Here is a 7,045-nt window from a genome sequence, read left to right on the forward strand (position 1 = left end):
TAAGTGCCGTCAGGTTGATGACAGTTCTTGTAGTTTCTCCCGAACGACATGTCTTCCATTTTAGTCTCAAGTCTTGGCAAGGGCAGGTTCACTAATGTTTCTGATTGTATTCATGTATTCATGCTTGGTATGTAGTACCAAGCTCAGAATGCACTAGAGTTTTATTTCACATGAAAATGTATTGGAAATTATGTTCTGTGCCTTTTTTTTAAACTTTTTATTATATTTATGCGGTTTGTTGGCTACCAAAGTATTTGCGCAAATTGAAAGTAATAGTTTGTGACACTTAATGATCACAAGAGTACAGGCAGATTTATTATGACCCACGTGGACCCACCCACAAATTAAAATCAAAAAAGTTTTGACCAGAAGCCAAATGTTCCCATAGACAGGCAAGATCACAATCCAACCTCCCTTTGGTACATCTAATACCTTGCTCACCTAAACACAACCACCCAACTCAACAAATGACATTGAACCTGATTCATTAAAGGTATCCAAGATTGAAGAAGATAGACTATCACAGGAGAACCTGGGTGATCCAGCAAACTTTGGATGGATTTCCTAAAAATCATTTGCTATTAGTTAGCAAATGTTTTTAATCCAGGACCAGGATCCATTCCAGGTTTGCTGGATCACCCAGGGTCCCCCATGATAGTTTTATTTTTTCTAGTTTATTACTGTGGAGAGGAGATGGGGAAATGGGAGGGCAGCATGGATGCCATTTATCTATTAGGGGTTAATGCGATGGGAACATTATTCGGTCTTTCATACAAATGGTCTTTCATCCCACCATGTAGACATGTGATCACATTGTAAAGAACCATTACTATCCGTTAAGAAATAATTTAAAGACAATAATAGAATTTGTCCCTGTAGCCCACTTGATCCACTAATCAGGGTATAATGTTCCGATCTGATTAAACTGATACTGTCAGTTATTTACTGACAAAACTATCAATGGCACCAACAACTACAGCAGAAGCAAGGCTGAAAATTCTAAGGTAATTTCCCTGCAGAAAGAAAAGAACATTGCCTCCTTATTAAAAGAATATCTATTTATTGGTTTTAGTGGTTAGGTGGGAGGTTATTTTAAAATACCAGGAGATACAAAGAAAACAATCTTGCTGGTATGGTTAGTTTGACTAATACGTGATTTTAAAATTCAACCATGGTTCTACTTTTTAACTTTACCGATACCGTGTTGGTGATAGTTTGGTCTTTTATGCACATGATTGGATGTTTTAGTAACCACAGGTCTATTTGCTTTTTAGTAAATCATGCCCTAGGTCTTATGTGAAGGTCATTGGTATAAGAATTGTTTCTAATATTGAAAAGAAGGTGCCCTTTCACTGTGCAGGCACTAAACACTGGCATCCAAAACTCAGGTTTTTGAAAACAAAGCTTTCTTTGACATGGTAGACTGTGCGTTGTTTGTTTTGGATTACATTAGGTTTAGTGGTGGGATCTATTGCTACATAACTGGACACTTTATAATATTCATGTATTGTTTACTTACATGGCAGCACACAATGTACGAGGAAAGCTACTAACTGGAAGTACACAAAAGGAAAGATGTAAGAATTCATCAGCTAAAAAACTCACATATGGGTAATGCCTTTGATAAATAAAATCGAAAGCAGATACATCATACCACCACCATATAAAACTAGAAAAAATGGAAAAAAGCCAAAAACGTTTATTGTATATTTCTCCTTGACTAGGGACCTGTATATGGCCATACCTCCCTGTTGTTCATCATGATCAGAATAGTGGCTTTCAGGCTGAAATACCTTGCAGTGAGATGCAGCGAGCAATGCATCATCTAAAGTGAAAGAATTTGGCCATTCAATATTTCTTTATAAATTGATGATTTTGTCTTTTTAAGTCTAAACAGGACCTACATTGCACCTAAAATTCCTTCACAAGCGCAACAGTCACCTAGTCTCATATACCTGACCAGATTCAGCAATCACCAACTCCATGTTACTTGTTGTAATGTCATTAGGCTCATGAATCTGTTGTCATTAGTCTTGTAATGAAACAGGAAGGTTGCAGTGGAACTATTAACTGAGATATACCATTATATATCAATATTATCATTTTCACAAAAAAATTGTGTCTGTTACTATTTACCAGCAAGTTTTGATTAAGACAGCATTTTTTCCCTAAAAAGTGAAGCCAATTCCCTCAACAACAATACAAAATGAAAAATGAGCTAGAAAAGGATACTGGCCATTTAAATTGTTAAAAATTTTAATGATCTTAAGGGTTGGTAAAATTCCCATATAAAGAATATAATGCAAATATTTGCACTGTACAAGTTATTATTATACAACAGGAAAATGAATAATGTGTCTGTTCTAGACATCATTAGCTGAATATCTAAACATTTTCGAACAAAAAAATCTTTTCCATTATTTAAACTTTTTCTTTGATGTTGTTTCATATAATAAGTGTTTTATAGCTAAAAATCACGTGTTTGAGAAATTTATGTTTAACGTGGAAACCACAAGGGTTCAGTTACTCATATATTTACTAAAACAGAAAGTTTCAAAATGAATACATTTCCTAAGAAATATTTACTGTTTAGAAAAAATGTTTAGTTCTCAGGGTTTAACTTTAATACTTTCTAATGTATTTCATGCAAAAATGCAATTTTTTTCTCACAATTATATAATAGGAAAGGCTTTTTTGTGAATCAACCTTTATGAGAAATCCAAGGTATTCTCATTGAAAAGTTTTAATATCCTCCTCTCTGCTCTACGTAGATCCCAACATGGTCTTACCTGCCTGCCAGAACCATCCTGAAGACATTGGGCCTGATTTATTAAAGTTCTCCAAGGCTGGAGAAGATAAACTTCCATCAGTGTATCTGTGTGATCCAGCAAACCTTGAATGGATCTGGTCCAGGATTGAAAACATTTGGTAACAAATACCAAAATACTTCCAGAAGAAATTAATTCCAGGTTTGCTGGATTACCCGAGATAACTGATGAAAATGTATCTTCTCCAGCCTTGGAGAGCTTTAATAAATCAAAAAAAATATTAGCATAAACAGTGAAAAGCTCAATTTCAAGTCTATGGAGGCAGTTGGAGTATTTGACTTTGCAGTAGCTTCTGAAAAATGTGTAGCAACAATGCCACCCCCAAGCACCTTAAAAATAACATTGTCCTTAGACTACGTTATTGACACATGACTATGACATTAGATTGTGCACCCCTTTGTTAGTGATATACCAATGTAAAGTGCCGCATAATATGTTGGTGCTATATAAATATTGCCCAACAATACATCCAAATTTTGAATTCAGCCATACTTTTAGTCTCGCTGACAATGGGTAAGTAGGAGAAAGGCTTAATAGAGAGGGTGAATCTTCCCAGCAGGTACACATACAGCAATAAAGCATGAATGAGGTTGTTATTCATACATATTCTGTCTTGCACACTTCATCAACTATAGCAAGAAATGGCTTTTTTTATCTGTCACATATATATATATATATATATATATATATATATACAGCTAATCTATCAAAAAAGGAAAAATATGCTCTATTCCATTATTGTGTAGTAAGTGGTTCTAAACTCAGGCACAGGGTGTTCCAGATTAATGTATATTGCCTAATATTCTTTTTGGAAATACTTTCTGTTAATCCAACATTTGCTGTGTATTCTAAACACACCTGTGTAAATGATCCGTGTGTATTTACAATGCTGGGTGCATATTTCTGTTCATTATGTACAATAAGTCTGGAATTCAATATTTTCAAAATACCATGACAAAAGAAAAATTAGACTAAAATAAGCAGTAATCCTTTACAGATTTTATTTCTAGACTGTGGCATATACAACCATAAAGTGTGTGCTATTTTTAATATAACTCTCGGATGAATAATGGGAGTATATATGAAGATAATACAGATGACACAACGGCCTTTGCATGATTTTTAATATTCTTTCTTAAATGAATATGATTGTACAGGGTTATTTTTCAAAGTTTTACATTTGTCCTTTTATTTTACCCTTCGTCTGCTCAGCATAAATCTCCTGGTCCGCTTAATATAGAACAGAGGTACTCAGCTGTTTATGATGGAGCCTTAGCAGTCCATTGGCCCATATTTTGAGTAGAAGCTTGATAAGAGGAGAAAGAGAACAAATCACTCTTAGCCAATTTTGTTTGGACAAACATAAAACAAAAGAATCATGGCAATGGTAAAGGATCTTCCCCAGCATTGCATATTCATGGTAAGCAGTACTGCTGCTAAATAAAGGTACTGCTTTAAATAAAGAATAATTCAACAGACTGTCATTTAAAACCAAAAAAAGGTTTGTAAAAACAAAAGTCAATCTGCATTATATGGCATATATTGATGGATACTTTTTTTTAAATAATTTTAAATAATGCAATTCATTATAATTCATTTAGTGTGATGTGTGTTTATAAAGTTATACTTGCATGCAGAACACCTAATCCAAATATTTTATCATGCATATAAGAATTGTGATAGATACTTCTCTAAGCCATGTCAGATATTTAGCTGAGCACCAATAAATTAAACATGAACTTGCTTTGAGTATCAAACTTCTAATTGTGAGCCAACTTTAGCAAGGTCCCTTAGTTACACTTGTACTTAAGCTCCCAGAAAAGCATCCAATCCGGATACAGATTGCTGATTATCTTCAGCGTTCTGTCCACATAAACTAGTCCAAACCAGACACAACCAGCAGAGGCTAGAGAGTCTCTCTTCTACATGGACATCGAATATAAATAGATTTATAAAAGTATTACCCTAAAAGTGTTTACCTGGGCCAAGCTCCTAGACCGTTCAGGTATCAGATGATGTAACTTGAGGCTATCATGGGGTCATTAACTTCAGATATTGCTTCAGCTGCATTTAAAAGGTGATATGTTAAAAAAAGAGTATTTTTTACCTCTAAAACAGGCAGGAATCATCATTTAGAACATTGATATTTGTTTATAACAAACTATTAGTAATACATTCCGAAGGAAGATGCTGACATGTGTGTGATTAATGTAAATATTAATCTGCTTTTAATAGACATTGTAAATTATCTGCTTCACAAAATGTATTAAAAATGACAGCATAAAAAATTCACCTTATTATGAATTTGGTCCCAAGACATGAAGGACCACATAAAAAATGGGACACACTAAAGTGGGCCTATCATCAACCAATTGTCCAGCATCAAACTTCTACAGAAAGAAGGGTGACCACTGGAAAACCATCAAAGGTAAGTTCCTGATAGCTTCCTAATAATACAGATATCAAATTCAAACCTGTCCTGTAAATGTGAATGTGATGCAGAAATCAGAGATGAGATGTTGTAGACGGCAGACTCGTACTGCCCATCTCCTGATCTTCTGTAGCCATGATGTATGTGATTGTTTTGAAGGCATTACAATGATCTCAAGTTATGATAAACTTAAGCGTAGTTGCAGTGATTTCTTATTAGCATTAGTAAATAACTCCTTGCTTGGAATTGCTCTTCCAATTGTTCAACATCCATTCTTTCGCTCTGATTACATACCATCAAATGGGATCCATTAAAGTGGTGCTAGCTGTGTTTATGAACATGGATATTTCTTGTTACTCTTCTAGAAGACATCCAGACATAAACAAATGTAAACTATGCCCAATATAATCCTGAGGAATGGGAGAGTAACAGGTTATTGGCATAATTATTATTTAGATAGTTAAATGGAAAACTTTGAGAGCAAGTTTGAAAACTTGATTGCTCTCTTCTGGCAATGCAGGCCAACTGCATGAATGATTCAGCAAAAGTCAGTACATTGAGTTCCCAAAAGAAATATTTGCTTAGGCCTATGTAATTCCTTGCACTTTCTTGTTTAGAGTCACCAAATTGTGTCATAGCATTTTTATGATATTTATCAGCCATAAATAGGGCAAGAATATCAAGTGCATTTTGGGGAACTATGTCCATGTTTCCTTTTTTCCAAGCAAACTAGAAGGGCTGTACATTTCCACTTCTTTTTTCACACATTCTGTATTTTTGTACTCATGCAACGGATACTCTGAAAAAACATATCACAGAAAAAGGAACATTCTGTTCTCCACATGAAAGCCTTCAGACTTTTCCATGAGAAAAAATAACATATAAAACTAGATCGGTATGCTTATGAATAATGGATAATGGAATTCCACTGCCTGGTCAGCCTTACTGTATTCATTCACTATACATGCACAGTGTAATGTACACATGATATTCTTGGAAGGATGAATTACTTTCCAATGTTCCAGGCTGCATGCTGAATTAGGATTTTTTTTTTTTACACAGGAAGAGACAGAGAGGCTGATGCAATAGTTCAAAGGGAATCTATGTTTTGCCAATGCATAATAAACTTCAATGCAGATCCACACTGTTCTGTTACTTCTCACCCACTGCAAGGTTCACCTGCTGGATCAAGAAAGCAAAAAAATCAATGTAAAAGTTTTGTGCTTTTTTAGCTGGAGATTGCACATGGCTAAACTTATGTGACAATGCTGGTGCTGGATAACTGCTCATTCAGGACTCCAGCATTGCCTTGTGGGATCCATGAACAAGTGTCATATGCTCATGCTTTAGTAAATACAGCAGCAGGTGGTTTTTAGAAATGAAAGCATATCTAAACCTAAACATTAGGAAATTCCTGTCCTTGGGTGGCTTCATTAAAAATCTATTTTGTCTATGGAAAAGGTTATGGTGGACTGCAGACACGTCATATTCCTTATCTCCATTCTTAAAAATAGAATCCACATTACACAGTGGAAAGGGAAGGATTGATGCAGACCCATGAGGTCATTTCGCTGCTCTCTTCTTCAGGTGGCATGATTCTGGTGCTCACCAGTGGCATTTTATTCTGCATCCTCCTTTAACTATGCATGGTTCTGTGTTTATCAAAGGCTGAAGATAAATTTACAAAGTGTTTTACCAGCTGTATTTAAAATAAATGTATTAATTTTTAATGAAAATAGAACAACATTAATTGTTTCCTTTTACATCCACATAGAGTTTATCCTTA

At 34.8% G+C, this 7,045-nt stretch overlaps 1 long non-coding RNA gene across 1 annotated transcript; it reads right to left on the reverse strand.

Moving 5' to 3' along the window:
* Nucleotides 1-3,853: 3,853 nt before the first annotated feature.
* Nucleotides 3,854-5,691, reverse strand: LOC140330094 (uncharacterized). The gene is made up of 3 exons (XR_011920616.1): nt 5,554-5,691; nt 4,808-4,892; nt 3,854-4,134 (listed from the first exon to the last, which is right to left on the reverse strand). It is a non-coding gene; the product is annotated as an uncharacterized lncRNA (long non-coding RNA).
* Between the last annotated feature and the right edge of the window lie 1,354 nt (nt 5,692-7,045).

This window comes from Pyxicephalus adspersus, chromosome 4 (genome assembly GCF_032062135.1).
Source record: "Pyxicephalus adspersus chromosome 4, UCB_Pads_2.0, whole genome shotgun sequence".
In the NCBI taxonomy this organism is placed as follows: Eukaryota; Metazoa; Chordata; class Amphibia; order Anura; family Pyxicephalidae; genus Pyxicephalus; species Pyxicephalus adspersus.